This window comes from Triticum aestivum, chromosome 1B (assembly GCF_018294505.1).
Source record: "Triticum aestivum cultivar Chinese Spring chromosome 1B, IWGSC CS RefSeq v2.1, whole genome shotgun sequence".
Lineage (NCBI taxonomy): Eukaryota > Viridiplantae > Streptophyta > Magnoliopsida > Poales > Poaceae > Triticum > Triticum aestivum.
This window is the reverse complement of record NC_057795.1, coordinates 608,498,252-608,520,159: the sequence shown is the minus strand read 5'-3', so window position 1 is coordinate 608,520,159 and position 21,908 is coordinate 608,498,252. Positions and strand designations below refer to the sequence as shown.

At 41.5% G+C, this 21,908-nt stretch overlaps 2 non-coding genes and 1 pseudogene across 2 annotated transcripts; all 3 read left to right on the top strand.

Annotated features, from left to right (window-relative positions):
- The first annotated feature begins 19,960 nt into the window (after positions 1-19,960).
- On the top strand, positions 19,961-20,057 carry LOC123151234 (small nucleolar RNA R64/Z200 family). Its single transcript, XR_006475556.1, has one exon. It is a non-coding gene; the product is annotated as a small nucleolar RNA R64/Z200 family (small nucleolar RNA).
- Positions 20,058-20,140: 83 nt separating this feature from the next.
- Positions 20,141-20,225, top strand: LOC123151099 (small nucleolar RNA Z199). The gene has a single exon (XR_006475491.1). It is a non-coding gene; the product is annotated as a small nucleolar RNA Z199 (small nucleolar RNA).
- Positions 20,226-20,399: 174 nt separating this feature from the next.
- On the top strand, positions 20,400-20,477 carry LOC123151149 (uncharacterized; annotated as a pseudogene).
- Positions 20,478-21,908: the final 1,431 nt, after the last annotated feature.

Here is a 21,908-nt window from a genome sequence, read left to right as displayed (position 1 = left end):
AGAACCACGACCTAAATTCCTTACTCGTCGTCTGAAAAGTCTGCAACATGAAAGTTGCAGCCCGAAAACGGGTCAGCACATGGAATATGCTGGCAATGTAACACATAGAGAGTAATGAAACAATAAGCCTATACTACATGCATATTTGGCTGGTGGTAAGGCTCTATGGTTACAGTTTTGCGAAAAGCCAATTTTTCCCTACATCAAAGGAATAATTTTGTTTAACTATCATGGTGGTTGTTAAACATTGAGAATGGTTGACAGCATCCTCAATCCCAATTAAAAGTACTCATTAAAACCCAATAGCTTTTATTAGAGGTAACATGTTGAGATTCACATGATATTCAATTACCAGATACTCAAAACGTCCATAACCGGGGACACGGCTAATCATGATTAGTTTATACACTCTGCAGAGGTTTGCGCACTTTTCCCCACAAGACTCGATCGCCTCCGCTTGATTCTCGCACTACATGGTGTTTGAGAAACGGATGACCGAGACATAGTCTTTCAGAAGCGCTAGCACCTTACATGTGGGTAGACCGTACCAACCTACATCCCCTACATCAGCTAGCCTACCCGTAAGAGTTCGCACAACTTAATCAACTACGCCAGAGCCCATAATTGGCTTGTGGCTGCACACGGAAGTTTCCAGTTTGAAATATCTTATGATCCCTTAGAGCCTGGGTGGCGGTCCGAAGAAATACAGGCAAGTCCTGATGGAAACCAGGTGCCTCAATCCACCCAGATGTGTGTTTAGGTTGCCACCTTAGATAAACCATTAATTAGCAATCTCACATCTGTCATGGATATTCACTCACCCAATCCACGTCTACTAGCATAGCATAGCATAATAAGCAAACGTAGAAGTAACTCCCAAGGTTTCATAAGTAACAGGTAATAGGTACTACCTCAATTCTACTTCCCAATCCCACAATTTAATTTAGATCCTAAACAATGCAAGTGTTTGAGGGTTTGATCTAATGCAATAAAACTGGGTAGTAGGAAAGATATGATCAAGTGTTACTTGCCTTGCTGATGATCCGCGTGACCTAGAGATTCGAAGTAACAAGCGGCGCACTCCGGGTGATCTAACGCAGACAAACAACAAGCATACAATAAGTACTCATCTAATGCACAGGGAAATCTCGAATAAAAGATCTAACCAGAGAGTTCAACTTAAGAACCCTGGTTGCAAAAGAATCGAATCAAATAAGGCATCGAAAGTCGGAACTCGAGAGAGAACGACTCGGTTTAGAAATCTGAAATTAGGTCAAAATTTCACAGTAGCAAAACTCTGTGAAAGTTGGTTAGTCGGAACGGCGGTTTCGTTACGAAACTCCAGGCGTTTGAATCACCTGATTCCGATAAACGAGCAAGAAATAAAACAGATTTGAAAATTGGATCGGAAATCGAATCAGAAAAATAACGGATTAAATCCGATTAAAAGAAAAACGACGAACGGTTTAAATAACGGACGTTCGTTAACAGAACCAATCCAACGAACGCGTTCATTGAAACGAACGGTTCGGTGAACGTTTGTTAGATAAGGAAACCGAAAAAAAATAAAACCAATCTTTTTTAAAAAAAAAAAAACCGAACACGTTTTTTTTTAAATAAACCGGATCGGTTTTTTAGGGAAAACCGGATCGGTTTTTTAGGGAAAACCGGATCGGGGCGGGGCTACCTCCGGTGATCGCCGGCGGGGCTCCGGGCGGCGGGCTAGGGGTCGGCGGCGGGGTCGGGAGGGGCGGCGAGGGGCGGCGGGGCTCCCGGCGTCGACGAGGGACGGCGGCGGCGGCGTTCCGGGGGCGGCGGCGTTCCGCGCGGGTCGGGAGGCGAGGGACGAGGGCGGCTCGGGTGAGAGAGAGAGGGGGGGGGTGGCGCATATAAAGGGGGGGGGGTCGCCGGGTGGCTTGGGGAAGGGGCAGGGGGCGCCGGGTCGGAGCCGGACTCCGGGAGGCGTGCGGCGGCGGGGAAGCTCCCGCTCGGGCGGCGGCGTGCGCGCGAGGGAGAGGGAGGCGGGGCGCTGGGCCGGGCCTGGTTGGCTGGGCCGGCTGGGCCTTGGCCCAGGGGGGGGGGTCGCCGGGTGGCTTGGGGAAGGGGCAGGGGGCGCCGGGTCGGAGCCGGACTCCGGGAGGCGTGCGGCGGCGGGGAAGCTCCCGCTCGGGCGGCGGCGTGCGCGCGAGGGAGAGGGAGGCGGGGCGCTGGGCCGGGCCTGGCTGGCTGGGCCGGCTGGGCCTTGGCCCGGGGGGGGCGGCGCGAATTTTTTTTTTAAAAAAAAACAAAACGAATTAAAAAAAATACCAAATGAACTCTGACTTAAATAAAACAAATTTTCCCCGACTCCTAAAAATGAGTCGAACAAAATGAACTTTAAAAACGGCAAACATGCATAAATTTTTAAAATACTCATTTTTGCCTAAGCAAAATAAATCTTCCAAAACAAAATCTTGATTTATTTATAATATCTTCATTTTTCCTAAAATATTGGAAAAGTCATATTATTCCCTCTCTTAAAATTTTTATAGGAAAAACTTTATGAAGATAATTAAATAAATCCAAATGATCCTATTTTCAAAATTTGAGAAATCCCAAATATGAAAATAATGAAACTTCCAACTCTCTCCGAGGGTCCTTGAGTTGCGTGAAATTTTCTAGGATCGGAAAATGCGAGAAAAATATGATATGCATGATGACCTAATGTATAACATTCCAAATTGAAAATTTGGGATGTTACAGTAGAGCATGGTGAAGGAAGTACCACTTTGGCATGTCCAAATGGTATCCATTTTCTACAGTTCTTTCCAATGCCCAAATAACCATCCTCCACCAAATTTCATTATTTTGAGCCCAGCTTCAATATTCATATTTCTGTCTAGCGTGGTACTTTGCAAAGAAAGTACCACCTAGGATCCTCCTTTTAAGCTGAAAATTTGTGAAGACAGTCTTCTTAGTAGATGATCATCCTCAGCCAAAACTCATGTCCATTGGCCATGCGCATTTCCCGTACCGCTAATCAAACACTTGGCTGGTAATTCATGTTTGAGCATAGTTCGATCGCCTTGTGAGATTCTTCTATTGTTATTTTATTCCTAGCACCTACCTGGGGAGTGCCCAACCCACTAGACATGTATAGGCCTCCCAGAACGCATGTCAATGACACGGTCACATGGTGACCACACGACGGGCGTGCGAGTTTATGCGCTTTGGAGTTGGGGCCCTGGGCCACCGTCCAAACCTCGACGTTTCGCCACCAAACCATGTATTTATGCTTAAATAGATACTTATGTAACTAGAAATGATTTTTGGAAAAATTAAAGAGCAAACTATAAGGCAGTTGTAGTTCAAATTTGACCGGCTTCCTACTTAATTGGCGGAAATTTGTCGTTTTCACAAGAGGTGGATAAAAACTTTTGAAACCTAACCGTTTTGTCAATTGTGCATTAAATATGGCCTAGTATTTAATAAAATTGATTTGGTCCAAATTTGCAACAAATATATGGTAGGTCCTTCACAAAAAAACTCATTTTGGGCACTCGGAAAATGGGAAATTGATTTTTCATCCAAAGAAAATGAAAACTTCCTTAGGCAACATCGTTTGCCATTCCAATATGCACCCTTGTGCACAATATGAGATCATTTGAACAAACTATGCCATGAATCTGGCCATAAGATTGATCATTTGGCTTGAAAGCCATTGATGTCTAGACACGATAGCTCGTTTCTGAGAACACTTTTTTAAAAGAATTGCCATATTACAAGTTTATTATTTTTCCTGGTAACTTGGTCACATATAATGACACAATGTGAAGGTTTTCCAATTTTTTGATTTATCTAATTTTTTATGCCCGTTGCAAAATGCAGCCAAAACGGTTGGAATGACCGTTCCTAGCTAGTGGTTGAATCTTGGAATTTTTTTGGTGTTTCTCTGATTAAATAGATACTTTTTGCACCTAGAAATGATTTTTGGAAAAAACAAAGAGCAAACTATGAGACAGTTGTAGTTCAAATTTGACCTGCTTCCTACTGAATGGACGAAGATTTCTCTTTTCACCTGAGGTTGATCAAATCTTTTGACACCCAATCATTCAGTCAATTGTGCATTAAATATGGCCTAGTATCTTAGAAAAATGATTTGGTACAATTTTGCAACAATTATTTGGTAGGTCCTTCACAAAAAACCTCATTTTGGGCACTCGAAAATGGAAAATGATTTTTTCGTCCAAAGAAAATGAAAACTTCCTTAGGCAACATTGTTTGCCATTCCAGTATGCACCCTTGTGCACAATGTGAGATCATTTGAACAAACTATGCCATGAATGTGGCCATAAGATTGATCATTTGGCCTGAAAAGCCATTGATATCCACACATGATAGCTCGTTTCTGAGAACACTTTTTTTAAAAGAATTTCCGTATTACAAGTTTATTATTTTTCCTCGTAACTTGGTCACATATAATGACATAATACGAAGGTTTTCCAATTTTTTGATTTTTTTGAATTTTTATGCCCATTTCGGAATGCGTCAAAACGGCGGGAATGACCATTCCTAGCTAGTGGTTGAATCTTGGATTTTTTTGGTGTTTCCCTGATTAAATAGATACTTTTGTACCTAGAAATAAATTTTCGAAAAAATAAAGAGCAAACTATGAGGCAGCTGTAGTTCAAATTTGACCCGCTTCCTGCTGAATCGACGAAGATTTCCCTTTTTCACCTAAGGTGCATCAAATCTTTTGACACCCAACCATTTGGTCAATTATGCATTAAATATGGCCTAGTTTTTTTTATAAAAATGATATGGTCCAATTTTGCAACAAATATATGATAGGTCCTTCACAAAAAAACTTATTTTGGGCACTCAAAAAATGGAAAATTGATTTTTCGTCCAAAGAAAATGAAAACTTCGTTAGGCAACATTGTTTGACATTCCAATATTCACCCTTGTGCACAATATGAGATCATTTGAACAAACTATGCCATTCCAAAATGCACCATTGTGCAAAAAATACAAGAGAAACAAATAGAAAAACACAAATACATAAGCTTGAAAAAGTATTTGATGTGCTCCACATGTGCTATGATTGTGAATTATAAAATTGATGTGCTCCAAATTTGCAACAAATATTTGCGAGGTTCTTTATAAAAATATCAGTTTGGACACTCAAAAAATGATTCTCTTCCAAAAACTCATATCTTAGAACACTTTTTTTAATGATATTAACATTATTTAAAGTTTGTTATTTTGACTGAAAAGTAGGTCACACTTGGTGACACATAGTGAAGGTTTTTTATTATATATTTTTAAAAAATTTAGGTCGTCAAGTAGGAGACATGATTCAAAATCTTATTTTCAATCGATTACGACCAATTTAAATGGTCTTCACATCATCAAAGGGGATACTATGTTCTGATTGGTCTAAAATCGGCTCACACGGATGGATGCGCCCGGATCCAGCGACAGCCCACACCCCCCTCGTCGCTCTCACCCCCTCCCAAATCACCCCATATCCCTCTCATCCTCGTCCACCCACGGAACCCTAGCCCCTTCTCCCAATCGCCACTACCGCCCTCTCCCTCCTAGATCCAATCCAAGTCAGAGCCCCCAGGCTCCATCTCCATTCCTGCGCGCGTCGACCACCTCCCTCCGGTGGAGCTCGACCCCCACCCGCCAAGCGCCACTGCTCCACCCTCTCCCGCAAGGGTCTTGAGTTTACCCCATCCCCTCCACCGGCGAGCCTCTCTGCTGCCCGCAGGGGCACAAGCTCCGTCCCCTGTTGCTCTCCCTGTTGGCCCTCCTCACTCGCCCCTGCTCCGCCTCGACCGGCCAGCGCGCCGCCATGACCGGCCAGCCCAAGCTTGCGTCGCCCGCTTTGTTCGCCGGATCTGGCCGCCTCTCTCTCTTCCCCAACTATCTATTTGTCTGGATTTCTCTATCTGAATCTCTCTCTCTACAGGCACCCATGAAGGCGAAGATGGATCCTCACCGGCGATGAGGATGCCTGGACTACTCGGGTGGTAGCCGCCACGACTTCTTCTTCTCCAAGCTTCGGCCCCGGCCATGGCAGCGATGATCCAGTCCGTGAAGGCCCGCCAGATCTTCGACAGCCGCAACAACCCCATTGTCGAGGTACGCCCGCACGCACAATCCCCCGCCCGTCTTCCTGATCTACATGTTGTGGTCCTGTTCGATTCGATCTGGTAGGGCGGGCATATGCAGCAACGACTTGTTTTCGATCTGGTGATTCGGCCGTCGCCGGGCCCGTAGGTTTCTGATGCGGTAGATTCAAGGTGTTTTGGGTGGGTGGGCTGGTAGGTTGGTAGGATCCAGATTACAGCTGCCCCTCGGCCAGTCTGGGAATTCCATGGGAGCATGTTGTATCGAAGAATGACAAATGCCACCAGCGTATGGTTTCAGTCGCTCAATTTTCTTCTACATATGATTCGTTCTCTTGCCTGCGAGTCAGTGACCGCAGCATTCAGTCTGGGACCTCAATGCAGAAATATGATTGATTGCTTGCCACATTTTCCCATCATCTATATTCTAGGCAGTTGAGCATGCAAATCTAGGGTAGGCTCAAATGCTTGATATCTAGGAATATGCAAGTTATGATTTGAGGCGAAGTTATGATTCAGTGAGCGAAATAGAAACAATCAGTTTGGCCTGATAAAGTATACACTTTTCCCATCAATTTTCTCACTTCTCTTACTAGAATGAGCTGACTTTAAAGACCTGCATGATTCTTTGGATACGTCGGGGCACCTATGTATTATCTTGCTGTAATAGCAACTTCCATAGCTCTGTCATTATGTTTAGCCTCGTACGCCTCCGCTCCATGCTTCATGTGTCAACAGTGTATTCTAATAGTTTGATTAGGCAAACCAACCATACATTTCTTGTGTTTTTTAACCTGGTAAATCTGCAGCTTTGAGGAACTATCCGACGCTGCCTGCTCATCATGCATTTTGTTGTTTCACAGGGTGTATCCACAGATCGGCTGGTTGCCACGCCGAGTGTTTATGTAGTCATTATGGTTTCGTGCCCTGGTTGTTTCTCAATGCCGTAGTGTCAAGTAATTTGACGAAAATGTAAATGATTGCAGGCACTTATTCTTGTCCCAAGTGGTTTTGGGTGTGCAGGTAGGTTGTAAAATGTTGTTTGCTCGTAGCCCCTTGGCCAGTTTTTTTCATATATTAGATACATTGACGCAAACTGGTTTATTCAGTCAGATGCTAGGTACAACAAATTATTTATTTTGCCCGCTAGGTGTCTATTGTAGGTTTTCACAGTGTATCCACAGATGGATGTTCGTCATGCTTGGTGTTTACATAGCTAAATGTAACCATATGGCCTATGCCCTAGTGTGCAGCTGTGCTGATATGTGATCCTTTGTTTGAAATGCGACATTGTCTGGATTTCATTGTTTAAGCTATGCATAATGCCAAAGTGTAAAATATTTTGGCAAGTTATTTGGCTAATCTCATGGTTTTGTGCATCAGGTTGATGTGTGCTGCTTAGATGGAACCTTCGCCAGGGCCATTGTTCCCAGCGATGCATCAACTGGTGAGTTATTTTGTTATTATCATTGCTCTCTCCTTTTCAACCTTAAAATTTTGCTTTGGTTCCTGAGTTCCTGCCTAGTGAAGGCACAAACTCTTATTTATATCATTAGTTACCAAATGTTATTGTATTATTTTTGTTGAACTAATCTTGTCTGAATCATCCCTCTTCTGTAGGTCTTTATGAAGCTTTGGAACTGAGGGACGATATATGGATCTGACTAGTTGGGAAAGGGTGTTTCCAAGGCTCCATTTGAGCAAATTTTGTATTAGCGTGGACAATGAATTCCTAAGCTACAGTCTTAAGTAATTATGTTACCTAGTTAATGTTGGTGTAGGCTACCGTTGCTCACATCTTTTGGTCTAACATATCTGTAGTGTTACTGTGTTGGTATGCATGATACCTTGCCGCTGTGTTGCCCTGACATTTCTACATGGTTGTTTTGTGCTGTTGGCCTAATTAAACAAGATAAATATGTATACTTCTTTGAGATAGAAATTCCATGCATGTTTATGAGGCACAATTTCTTTGTGATAACCATAACTGTAATTCAAAAGAAAAAACTAGCATCTTAAATAATCAGCTTACTAATGTAGGAGTAGTAGAAACTTCGTGGTTGATCCTGATTGCTGAACATGGGAGATGTATCTTTTGCATTTCAATTACATAGCAGTACTATGCAATGAAACATGTTTATTCTTATATTCTTGGTTGTAAACTTTGGAGATTTACAATGCAACATCTTTTCATCTAGTAGTAGTACTATTACTGGTTTATGTATAGCCATATACATTTAGTACCTATTGCAATTTTCATTTCTAAGATCAATTTGGTATCCCAGGTCCTTCAACACTGTCTTCTTTGTTCCTGACTATAAAAATTGATGCATGTGCCCTGTTCTAAAGTGAAATATCATTGATAGCTTGTACTACTCATCTGTTCTTTTAGCTTGCACTATGCTGGTACTTGTTATTTGCAAAATACATCTCAATTTTCTCTGTTATGAGAATGTTATATGCATGGTTTCCTATTACATGTAAAGTTCTGCAGCAAATTCTCATCATTATGAAAATTTTATATTCATGGATTCACTCGATTATGTTTCTAATCTTTCATAATATATTATTTGTAGATGTTGGCCTTCATTCTTTAGAAGTTGGGTGTACAGGAGCTCTGGGAAGAAGAATCCTGAAGAAAACCCACACCCGGCAATGTGTTTTAGCTCACTGGAGCTAGTTAACTGTATATTTAGTTGTATTTTAGCTGAATACCAGATTTGTTGCTCTATTGCTGAAGCTCTTCCTTGCTCTAACCATTTTCGCACCAAATGCAGAATGTTCTATTTTTATTTTGTTCCTAATTATTGTATTTATAACCTGTAGATGTCCTTTGTTCATTGAAGTGCAGACTGTTGCAACAAGTCCCATGATGAAGAAGCTAGAATTCGCACCCAGCAAAGAGTACCTCATTGGAGCTTGTTATTGTTTGATCTTTTTGTGTATTAGAAAACTGGATACTATGTACAATTATTGTAGTGTACCAAGTTTGGCTCTATTGAGAAATATTCTGCATTTATAGCCTAGATTTGAACTGGAAATTGACTAAAAATGACGAGTCCTAAATTAAAAGGCAATGGCTGAGTGCCAAAAAACCTAGACTGTAAAAGGCCGAGGCAAAAAAAAAACAGGACTGTAAAAGGTCGAGGGCCAAAAAAATACTAGACTGTAAAAGGCCGTGGCCCAACAAGAAATTGAATGTCAAATTTTAGAGAAATAAAAGGGGCCGAATTACTAGGCTAGGCCCATGTAGCTAGCGAAAATTAACAGAAAAATATGTATTAAAAAGGCTGAATTAATGGGCTCGGCCCATATAGACACCCAATTGGACCGGGCTGATTCTTATCAACAACCTTTTCAATTGGTCACAATTTTGCCACGTTAGATCCGACGTGGCCTGCGCAGACAACTAGCGACTAAAACAGAAGGTCATAGAATCCATGACCTTTTGTTTTGGTCGTTGCCTTCCACGGCCTTCTCAGAGAAGGTCATTAATTTCAGTTTACAACTGTCAGCTTTTGACCATCTGTTTTTGGTCAAAAAAAGGTCACAAATGAAAAACAATGACCTTGCAGTGACCAATAGTGATGGTCGCAAGTTGACATACTTCTTGATATGGCTGCCCGTTTCTGTTGTTCTACCTCATCGCAAATAGTTCGAATGGATTAACCGTGTGTCCTGCATCGCACACACATTGATATGGCTGCCCGTTTCTATTGTTCTGCCTCATCGCAAATAGTTTGATTGGATTAATCATGTGCCCTGCATCACACACGCAACTAAATTCTGAACCGTGTTTGATGGCCCCACCATCGCAAACATTTTGCACCTTTTTTGACGGTTTTTTACACCATGGTTTGCGATTATTACATCACACACAGTTTCGGCAAAGGATCTCTAATTGTAGTGTCGCATTAGTAGTATCCCGCAGTAGTGCGCATCTCTGCAATAGTTGATCAAGGTTGCTTAAGAAATCATCAAAATAAGTTCCATAAACGGAGAAATCATCCATGAAAACCTCAACAATATTTTCACAAAAATCAGATAATATAGCAGTCATACATCTTTGAAAGGTAGCAGGTGCATTGCATAAACCAAAAGGTATATGTCTATAAGCATAAGTTCCAAAGGGACAAGTAAAGGTGGTTTTCTCTAGAACAGGTTGTGAGACATGTATTTGAGAAAAACTAGAATATCCATCAAGAAAACAAAAGTGTGTGTGCTTAGATAATCTTTATAGCATTTGATCAATGAAAGGCTGAGGGTAATGATCTTTTCAAGTTGCTTTATTTAATTTTCTAAAATCAATTACTATTCTATAGCAAGTGGCAATTCTTTGTGGAATAAGTTCATTTTTATCATTAGCAACAATAGTAATACCTCCTTTCTTAGGGACACAATGAACGGGACTCACCCATCTACTATCAGCTATGGGATATATTATACCTGCTTCCAGGAGCTTCAATATTTCAGTTCTTACCACTTGTTTCATTTTAGGATTTAAACATCGTTGGTGATCAACAATGGGTTTAGCATCAGGCTCCATATTAATCTTGTGCTGACATAGAGTTGGACTAATTCCCTTAAGATCATCAAGAGTATATCCAATAGCGGCTCGGTGCTTCTTCAGAAATTTTCTTCTAAGAGATCTTTAACCATAGCAACACTAGGTTCTACTTTAATTTGTTCAGCAGGTTTAGGTGTTCTTATATAACTTTTATTGACCACAGTTGAAACCTTAGCATGTTCCTTTATCCTAATAGGGAAAGGTGGTTTTCCAATATAAGCAGTAGGAACAACTCAATCAACATTATAAATAATAGTTTCATCTTTAGCTATTACCGGTTCCTTAATTTCTTCTTTAATAAGTGGGTGATATTTAAACCACTTCTCCTTAGGGAGAACAACATGAGTAGCAAAAGATTCACAAAAGGAGGCTACTATCTCAGAGTGAAGTCCATATTTAGTGCTAAACTTTTGAAAAGCATCGGTATTCATAAAAGATTTAACACAAGCATTACTTAAGCTTACTACCTGTCTCTTTACCTTCACCGAGTTTACAATCCTCAGAGTTGCATTGAATTCTTTCTAAAAGATCCCACGTGAGTTCAATAGTCTTCTTCATAAAGGAACCAGTATAAGAAGTATCGAGCATGGATTGATCATTACAAGAAAGCCGAGCATAAAAATTCTGAATAATAATTTCTCTTGAGAGCTCATGATTGGGGCATGAATATAACATTGACTTAAGTGTCCTGAAAGCTAGAGCGATACTTTCTCCTTCATGAGGCCAAAAATTATATATATAATTCCGATCACGATGAACTAGATGCATAGGTTTTTTTAGTGAAACTCCAATTTCAATCGATTCCAATTCCAGGATCCAATATCATTGCATAGCCTATACCATGGCAATGCTTTTCCCTTCAAAGATAAAGGGGAGACCTTCTTATTAACTTCATCTCCGGTTAAGCCCGCATGCTTAAATAATCCACAAATATCATCTACCTATATCAAGTGCATATCAGGATGTTCGGTTCCATCTGCTGCATAAGGATTAGCTAGCAGTTGTTCTATCATAACCGAAGGAATTTCATAACCAATATTTTCAGTAGGTGCAGTAGGTTGAGGGTTACTAATTGTGGTTCCGGTCAAGGTTAAGATACCCCTAACAAACCCCTCAAAGGATTGTCCTCCATAGTAACAACTGACGATGAATTTCCGCACGTAGTAATAATTTTTCCTTACTGATTTCCACTTACCAAGAGTGCTTCACTCCCCGGCAATGGCGCCAGAAAAGAGCCTTGATAACCCACAAGTATAGGGGATCAATCGTAGTCCTTTCGATAAGTAAGAGTGTCGAACCCAATGAGGAGCAGAAGGAAATGACAAGTGGTTTTCAGCAAGGTATTCTCCGCAAGCACTGAAATTATAAGTAACGAGTAGTTTGATAGCAAGATAATTTGTAACAATAAAGTAATGATAATAGTAACAAAATTGCAGCAAGGTATCCCAATCCTTTTGAGGCAAAGGACAGGCCAAACGGCCTCTTATGATAAGCAAAGCGTTCTTGAGGGTATACGAGAATTTCATCTTGTCACTTTCATCATGTTGGTTTGATTTGTGTTCGCTACTTTGATAATTTGATATGTGGGTGGACCGGTGCATACGTGTTGTTCTTACTTGAACAAACCTCCTACTTATGATTAATCCTCTCGTAAGAATCTGCAACTACGAGAAAAGTATTAAGATAAAATATAATCATAGCATTAAACTTTTGGATCCAAATCAGTCCCTTACGAAGTAGCGCAAAACTAGGGTTTAAGCTTCTATCACTCTCGCAACCCATCATCTAATAACAACTCCACAATGCATTCCCTTTGGCCCAAATATCGTGAAGTGCCATGTAGTCGACGTTCACCTGACACCACTAAGGGAATCACACCATACATACCATCAAAATATTAAACGCATATCAAGTTCACATGATTACTTGCAAGAAGATTTCTCCCGTGACCACAAGAACAAAAGTAACTACTCAAAAATGATAGTCATGCTCAAGATCAGAGGGGTATTAAATAGCGTAATGCATCTGAACATATAATCTTCTGCCAATTAAACCATATAGTAATCAACTATGATGTAATCAACACTACAAGTCCCCCACAAACACCAATCTAAGGTTCAGGTACAAAGATTGAACACAAGAGACGAACTAGGGTTTGAGAGGAGTGGTGCTATTGAAGATGTTGATGGAGATTGCCCTCCCCAAGATGGGAGAGTTGTTGGTGATGATGATGCCGATGATTTCCCCCTCCGAGAGGGAGATCCCCAGGCGGAATCGCTCCGCCGGAGGGCAAAAGTTCTCCTGTCCAAGTTCCGCTTCGACATGGCGGTGCTTCATCCCGAAAGTCCTCTCCTTATTTTTTTCTAGGTCAAAATGACTTATATACAAGAAAATGGGCACCAGAGGTGGGCCGAGGAGGGCACAACCCACCAGGGCACTCCTGTGCTCCCTAGCGCGCCCAGGTGGGTTGTACCCACCTGGTGGGCCCCCTTTGGTAGTTATTGTCTCTAATAATTCTTAAATATTCCATAAAAAATCTCCGTGAAGTTTCAGCTCATTTGGAGTTGTGTAGAATAGGTGGCCTGACGTAGCTTTTTCAGGTCTAGAATTCTAGCTACCGGTATTCTCCCTCTTTGTGTGAACCTTGCATATTATGAGAGGGAAGGCAATAGAATTAATCCAAAAAGCATTATTATACAATAAAACATCATAAATAACAGTAGGAAAACATGATGCAAAATGGACGTATGAGGGAACTGTAGATTAGCTCTATCTGAGAGCTCCGCCCAGCGGTTCTGGTGTGCACGCACGGCGCCGCGTGCTTATCTGAGTGGGATGTAAGGGATGATGGGTCGGGCTAGGCCCCAACTGTCAGTGGGTGCGGGTGAGCGAGCAGGTGAGAGACGGGGACGGGCGAGCCACGCGAAGGGAATCGGGCACGGGGGCTGGGCCTTGGGCCGAGCAGGCCGGGGCTGTGTGCTCGCGTGCGTGTGTGTTTTTTTGACAAAAAACACTTGAGTTCCAAAACAACACCAAATAAATTAAAAATTATCCAAAAAATTATAAAATCATTACTAATTATATAGAGAATAGTGAACATTTTTCTGCTTAAATAATTTTGAAAATACTTTTGTAATACAATAAATGCAATTTTGGCCAATATAATAAATACCAAATAAATCTCAAAAACTCTAAATAATATTCTAATGAATTTTGCAACTCCTTTATGTTTGAGGAAGTCATTTTATCCTCTCTTTTTTCAGGAGAAAATAGTTTGCATAAAACTCAATAGATCAATATTCAATGAATTCAAAAAATAGTGATGCAAATGATTTCAAATATTTTTCAAATAACTTCCTATTGGTTCATAATCCATTTCCATATTTTCTTTCTGATATTTGGAGGAGCCATATTTCCTGCTCTCTTTACTTTATTTGAATAAAGGGAGATGATTTTGAAACTCCAAATGAAAAACTTTTCAAAAGTGAACCAAATGAAATTCAAAAGTGCTCTTCATCACTTCCCACTCTATTTCATATATTTTGAGGAAGTGCTATTATCTTCTCTCATGAAAATCCTTGTGTGGCGTAAAGTTTCCGAGTTGGACTATTTTTCAAATGGAATTCAAATCTTTTTTTCAAAACCCCTATCTATTTCTTTAAATGGAAGAAGTCATATTATCCACACTCTAGGGTTTTGTGATGAAATAAATTTGAATTCATGGAGATAAAAATGCAAGATGAAAGTTTTGGGAATGTCCTTTTATTCCCTCTCACTCAACTTTCAAAATGTTTCAATTTCCATTCAATTTCACACAATCAATCACACAACAATGAAATAAACAATCATAATTATTTGTTTAATATAACACTCCATAATTTAGAATTTTGGGATATTACAAACTACCACCCTTAAAATGAATCTCGTCCTCGAGATTTGGAGAGACTATAAATAAGGCTAGGTTTTTTTTTGGGGGGGGGGGTCTTCTTGAAAATCCATTAATCAACACAAGGTATGGGGTGCTACCACCCTTAGAAGCATGGTTACAGTTCCATCAAAACTTATGTACTCCATCATTTGGGTTGACAATGTCGGTCTTCTCATATTCTCCGGGATAACTCCGTCACTGGTGCTCTTCTGGTAAGGGCATAACCTTTTCCTCAAATTCTTATGTCCTTACATCATGGTAAGGTTCTTCCGGGGCTGGGTCTTCTTAGTTGACAGGTCTGTCGCCAATACTAAACAAGTATCAGTATTCTCATCGTGGTCCATAATTGTTGGTTTCTCTTCCAGGGAAGGAGTGTGGGTTAAATCTCACTGTATAACCTACGATTTGGCAATGGTTGCTTGTACAGGGTTCCATCGTCCTGCCAGTCTAAGGTTTTAGCTTATCGTGTCGACACTCTTCTAAGGTTTTAAGGCTCTCTGTTTTTCCATCAACATATGATAGTTCATGATAGAAGTCTCCGATATGGGGGCCAATCCATCATGTACATGAATCATTACTTCATACACAAATAGTGAATCACATATTATAACACTAGGGGCATCCTCACAAGCATTGCAGAAATTCTCTTGTCACTGGACTGAGTTCGGATAAATCCATTGATTACGCAAGCAGAATGAAACATCTATCGTTACTTCACCACTCACTACAAGAAATATGTCAACTAGTGACCTTCTGGCAGTGACCCTTGAAGAATTGGTCATAAATCTATGACCATTTCAGACCAATTGGTCAAAAGCTGTTCGGGGGGCTCCAAACCCTAAACTATAACGACCATTTTGGTCAGAAAGGTCATAATTTCCTTACACGAAATGGTCATAAAGCAGATAGCACTGGTCCGCTGCCTTATTTCTAGCTGATCACGACCAATATAGATGGTCATAACCTTGTAAATTGTGGTGGGTTGCTATGACTAGGCGCCACCTCATCATTTTTGCCTATGTGCCATGTCCATGTGGCATTTTTTGCCCCAGGTTGTGAAGCAACCTATATTTCTGCCATTCCCAAAATTCCCAAAAAAACCTCATAAATTCTTTGGGTCATATCTTCGTCAAATATGTAAAAAACCTTCCTTGCCTAGTTCAAAAATAATTCAACAATATACATTTTCCTATTCTGTTGAAAGCAACACTTTGTAAAGGAAGTACCACTTTGGCATGTCCAAATAGTATCCATTTTCTACAGTGCTTTCCTATGCCCAAATAACCATCCTCCACCAAATGCCATCTCAATCCATTCAATATTTTGAGCCCAGCTTCAACATTCGTATTTATGTCTAGTGTGGTACTTTGCAAAGCAAGTACCACCTAGGCTCCTCCTTTTGAGCTGAAAATTTGTGAAGACGGTCTTCTTAGTAACTGATCATCCTCAGCCAATACTCATGCCCATTAGCCATGTACATTTCCCGTACCGCTAATCAAACACTTGGCTGCTAATTCTTGTTTGAGCATCGATCGGTCTCGTCGTGAGAATCTTATGTTGTAATTTTCTTCCTAGCACCTACCTGGGGAGTGCCCAACCCACTAGACATGCCTAGGCCACCCAGAACACATGGCAATGCCACGGTCACGCAGTGACCACACGGCGGGCATGCGAGTTTACGCGCTCTAGAGTTGGGGCCCTCGGCCACCGCCCAAACCTCGACGCATCGCCACCAAACCATGTATATTTATGGTTAAATAGGTACTTATGTAATTAGAAATGATTTTTGGAAAAAATAAATAGCAAACTATGAGGCAGCTATAGTTCAAATTTGACCCGCTTCCACCTGAATCAGCGGAAATTTGTCTTTTTCATGAGAGGTGGATCAAAACGTTTTACACCCAACCATTTTGTCAATTGTGCATTAAATATGTCCTAGTATTTTATAGAATTGATTTGGTCCAATTTTGCAACAATTATTTGGGAGGTCCTTCCCAAAAAAATCCTCCTTTTGGGCACTCAAAAAATGGAAAATGGTTTTTTCGTCCAAAGAAAATGAAAACTTCCTTAGGCAACATTGTTTGCCATTCCAATATGCACCCTTGTGCACAATATGAGATCATTTGAACAAATTATGCTATGAATGTGGCCATAAGATTGATCATTTGGCTTGAAAGCCATTGATCTCCACACGTGATAGCTCGTTTCTGAGAACACTTTTTTAAAATAATTGTTGTTTTACAAGTTTGTTATTTTTCTTGAGAACTTGGCCACATATAATGACACAATGCAAAGATTTCCCAATGTTTTGATTTTTTTTGAAATTTTTATGCCCGTTTCAAAATGCGGTCAAAACGGCGGGAATGACCGTTCCTAGCTAGTGGTTGAATCTTGGATTTTTTGGTGTTTCTCTGATTAAATAGATACTTATGTACCTAGAAATGATTTTTGGAAAAAATAAATAGCAAACTATCAGGCAGCTGTAGTTCAAATTTGACCCACTTCCACCCGAATCGGCAGAAATTTGTCTTTTTCACGAGAGGTGGATCAAAACTTTTTACACCCAACCATTTGGTCAATTCTGCATTAAATATGTCCTAGTATTTTATAAAACTGATCTGGTCCCATTTTGCAACAAATATATGGTAGGTCCTTCACAAAAAAAACTCATTTCGGGCACTCCGAAAATGGAAAATGATTTTTTGATCAATTTAGATGGTCATAACGTCATACTGTATTCTGATTGGTCCGTGGACGCATCATGCGGATCATGCATCGAACACCGTCGGATGATCGTGGATCCAACGACAGTCATCAGCCCTTCCAAACCATCCCCAAAACCCTAGCTCTGCACTGTGGTAATTTTACATCCCCAAAACCCCAAAACCATCCCCAAAACCCCGCGCCTCCTTTATTTCCCTCGCTCTCTTCTCCTCCTCTCCCCTTCCAGATCCGCCCTCGCCGCCACCCGCCCCTCCCCTCGCTCTCCTCGATCTAGATCGCTCCTCCCTCCCTCCCCTCCGGCATTACGGCGCCCTGAAGCGTGTGTGCTCGTGGCGTACTCGACGAGAGGATAGCACTCCCCACCTCTTCTCCACCTCGCGCCTCACAGTCGTACTACCAACCAACCCCGGCCGACGCAACTCCAGTCACTCCCCGCCTCCCGCGATGGTCGCCACGGTGAAGATCCCACAGCGGCAACTCTTCATCGACGGCGACTGGCGCGCGCCCGCCCTCGGCCGCCGCCTCCCCGTCATCAACCCCACCACCGAGGCCTCCATTGGTCCATACCAGATCCATCCATCCTGCTTTCTCTCTGCTTTTTGTTCGCCCGTGCCGTTGGGTGCTCATCGGTAGGTTTGCGCAGGCGAGATCCCGGCGGGCACCTTGGAGGACGTGGACACGGCGGTGGCTGCCGTGCGGGCGACCCTCAAGAGGAACCGCGACTGGTCCCGCACGCCCAGCGACATTCGGGCCAAGTACGTCCGCGCGATCGCCGCCAAGGTACTACTCTCCCGCTGCTTCCGCGCGCAACTACAACAACAGGCCATGTGGTTGCGTATGTAGATATGCTTGGATAGGTGAGGTTGGTCGAGTTGTATTCTACCAAATATGGAGTAGCAGCTACTGGCGCGTAGTGGGATCTGAGCATGGGATCGGAATTGAACCCAGTTCCGGAACCATCACATGGCGTTGTAGTTAGGCTGGCTTCTCAGATGGAACATGCCTTTGCCTAGGTCTGGGTTGGTGAACATGGTCTTCTTAGCGATGATTATTTTCTGTTTTAATGTCTGTATCAGTCCCCCTGCCATTAAGGACATCACTAGGAAGTCTGAATCAAGTTCCCCAATGACTGTCAGCTTATTTTCCATGGAGTGGAATTTGAGTTCTGAGCCTCAAATTATCAGGAAAGTTGCAGTCCCTTCTGCAACAACTTTATAAATCCAATATCTTATTACAAATCCATTCGGCCAGTTAGATCTTAAGCCTTTGCAAGCTTGGATGATATGATCTATTATGTGATCATTTTACTAAATCCTTCTGTTACCTCCATTTGTGTTTTATGATAAACTGATGTGTAACATTTTGCATAGAAGCAATTATCTTTCTCTATATTCAACAGTGAATTATATAACTGAGATTTATTTTGGCAGGTCAGTGCTGCTAATGAATGAATGTTAGGAGGGGGAGGTGTTGATGGATGTATAAACTAGCTTCCGACGAGATGGTGTGTATTGTACATACCCCTCTGTGATTTATGCACATCACATGCATTTTCCCCATCACCCACCAACAATAACATGCTAGTTGTATGTGCTGCAGCCATTCTTGCACTTGGTTTCAAATCCGAGTGTGGTTTGTTTCTCTACAATTTTTTGGAGTGTGGGCTATTCAATCGGACGCGGCTCGTCGACGCAGGGTGATCGAGGAGAGGGGAGAGGCCTGGGTGAGTGGACCAGTCCGATCGGTCAGGGTGGCGAGCAAGGAGCTGAGGATGTCGAGGAGGGCGGTGAACCCCAGCGGTCATGGAAAGGCGGCTGGACATGTGTAGGTGCCTCGTTAACCCGTGAATTCTCACAGGATAATTAATCCGGTTCCCTTTTGATCTCTTCGCATCAATTCTGCTGCACATCCCAGTAATCCTAGAGTAATTTGGTTCTTTTGTTTTACTTATTGCAGGTGAAACTGCTCTGGCCATTTCTGCGGCTTATGGGATGCCTGCTATCACGAGATATCTCCTGGGTCGTGGTGCTGATCCAACTTGGACGGTGGAACAAAGAAACAATGAGTTTCTATGTGACAACTTTGAGGATTGGATTATAACGTGAATTTGTTTCTGATACTCTGTCACTCAAGTGTTAATTCTAGTCTTCTTTCCTCACCATTCGATGACTTTTGCTATTATTATAGTAGGCACAATCAGCATGACTTCTTATGTGTTTCTTTTGCTATTATTATAGTAGGAGGTTGCTATTTTTTATTAGAACAAACATGAAATTGGTTGCTCTATTAGGCAACTCAGTTTTTGTGTGCTATTTCCTGGAGCTTCGAGTGAAGAGTAGGCTTGCAATTCTTGCCTTTTTTGTGTGCTATTCCCTAGTTTGGGATTTTCTCCCAATTCCTAGGCATCTAGTTCCTATACTAATATACTTGTACTGCTCATGCCGCTGTTTCTAGTGGTCTTGTAGCACATCACAACACTTCTAGTTCCTATACTAATATACTTGTACTGCTCATCCAACTCTACTGATACATGTTTACACTGTTAATTATTGGTGAATGGTGATGTCTGTGGTCACGAGATCCTCGGTTGCATCTGGTTTCTCAGTGCCATTTCCGCGGTTTGCAAAAATGCTGTGATGAATCATGAGATATACGACGTATGTCAGACTTCAGAGATGCCATTTGTCATTGATGAGAAGATATTTCATATTCTGAGCAATAATGTTTGCATTTCATACCGATAGTTTCCAAACTATAAATTGTATTGCCTTTTTTCTTGCTGTCAATGCATGCTTATATGTTTGAGGGTCAAGTGATAAGGAATAAACCATCAACAATATGATGGAGCTCTTCTCCTCTGATTCTTAGTATTTAAGTCTTTGATGGTACCTCAACACCCTAATATGTTTGTGGCTTTCTATGCTATCCACATACTGAAGGAAGTCCTGCTATCTTCACAACAAATATAATTTGGCTTGAATGAGTTTATAAATTGAACTATCTCCACAACAAAGATATTTACCATTTGTAGTTCCAATCTAAAGTGTTCCTTGATTCCATTAGTGGTTCAAGTGATGATGAGAAGCTGCAACAATATGACAGGAGTTACACTCCTGTGATTCGTCGTTAAAGTCTGATGATATCTTATCTTCAAATAACCGTTGTATTGTGAAATGCAATGCTCCTCACGTTCTTGTTTTCTTACGAATTGCTTGATGCAATTTCTAGGATGGGTTTCTTTGACACTGAGGGAGTATTGTCTTAGTACTTGTATATCCATCAGTTGTTACTGTGCCTTTGTGGCGCAGTCTGAATCTCTGTTGACCAATCATATCTGAAGCATGAGCTAAGCACAACATGTCTATAGTTTCAGAACGGAAAACCAATCATGCTATAAGTATTAAGCAACTCCATTGCAGTCTAATTTGTTCAGAATGGAGATGAAAACTTTGGTTGGTTTGCATCATACCTTATAGCTATATATATAAAGCTTCCATTTAACGTCCAAAGAATGCATACCTGATTTGAGTTAGACTCTAGTCTTGACTATTTTATGTAGGTGGCAACTGACAAGAGTTTCAGTCTAGGTCATCTGAAGTTTCTCTGTATGCAGGAGGGCGAGCTGAAGGAGCTTGAGAAGGGCGTGGAGCTTGCGTGAGAGCGCTTGGTCCACCCGCTCAAGCGCATCGTCGATAGGCTGAATGTTGTTGACCACATCAAGGCCATCAAGGACTCGCCCGACCTCCGTGCTGCCATCTAGGATGTCCAGGTAGTCTCTTCTTCTATCACACTACCCGTGATCTAGACGAACAAAGCCGTTGATTGGTTAGCGCATCATCAGATGATGATGTTGTCTCTATATTTCTTCTTACTCCATGAATTAATCCTGATGAATGCTGCTTGTTTTGCACAAGCTGACAAGGACACTAGATAGAGCGCACTGCCGCTCCTCTTCTTGCATGAAACATAATCTGAAATTCATTTAGGTCCACTATGCGTAAACACTATAGTGTACAACTATCAACTTGTTTCACTATTCAGTTTGTCACCCATTCAGCTTACTTACTAGGGCATCTTTCTTGTAAGAGTTTACTTAAAATAGATTGTAGTTTCTTTCTTGTTTGTTTTGATACCCATATACCCGCCCTGTATTAGCTCCTTCCTTTTGTGCACGTTAATTCAACGTTTGTGTTGATTTGATGCCAATGTTCAGATACAAGATTTTGATGGATGGGTTTATGTGTTCTGCTGGTATATATGCACGCTAGTATATATGCACATGGATTGGCCTTCATTATTTTGTATCTACTGTTAGATATATGCTGTTAGATTTGCTTTTATTTTGTACCTAACCATTTTGTTCTATAATGTGCAGATGCTGGCATTTCATGTTTCGTCGCGAGCATCAAGACGAAGAAGTCGTAAGAAGCATAGTTCAAGCTCATCGGAGCTAGTTCAAGGAGTAATGAAGCCCTTGATGCTGATCCGTATTGGAACAAATTGAAGCACAAACTGTGACATATAGAGCTTATTATACTGTAGTTCTTGATGCTCATCGGCTCATGTGACATAT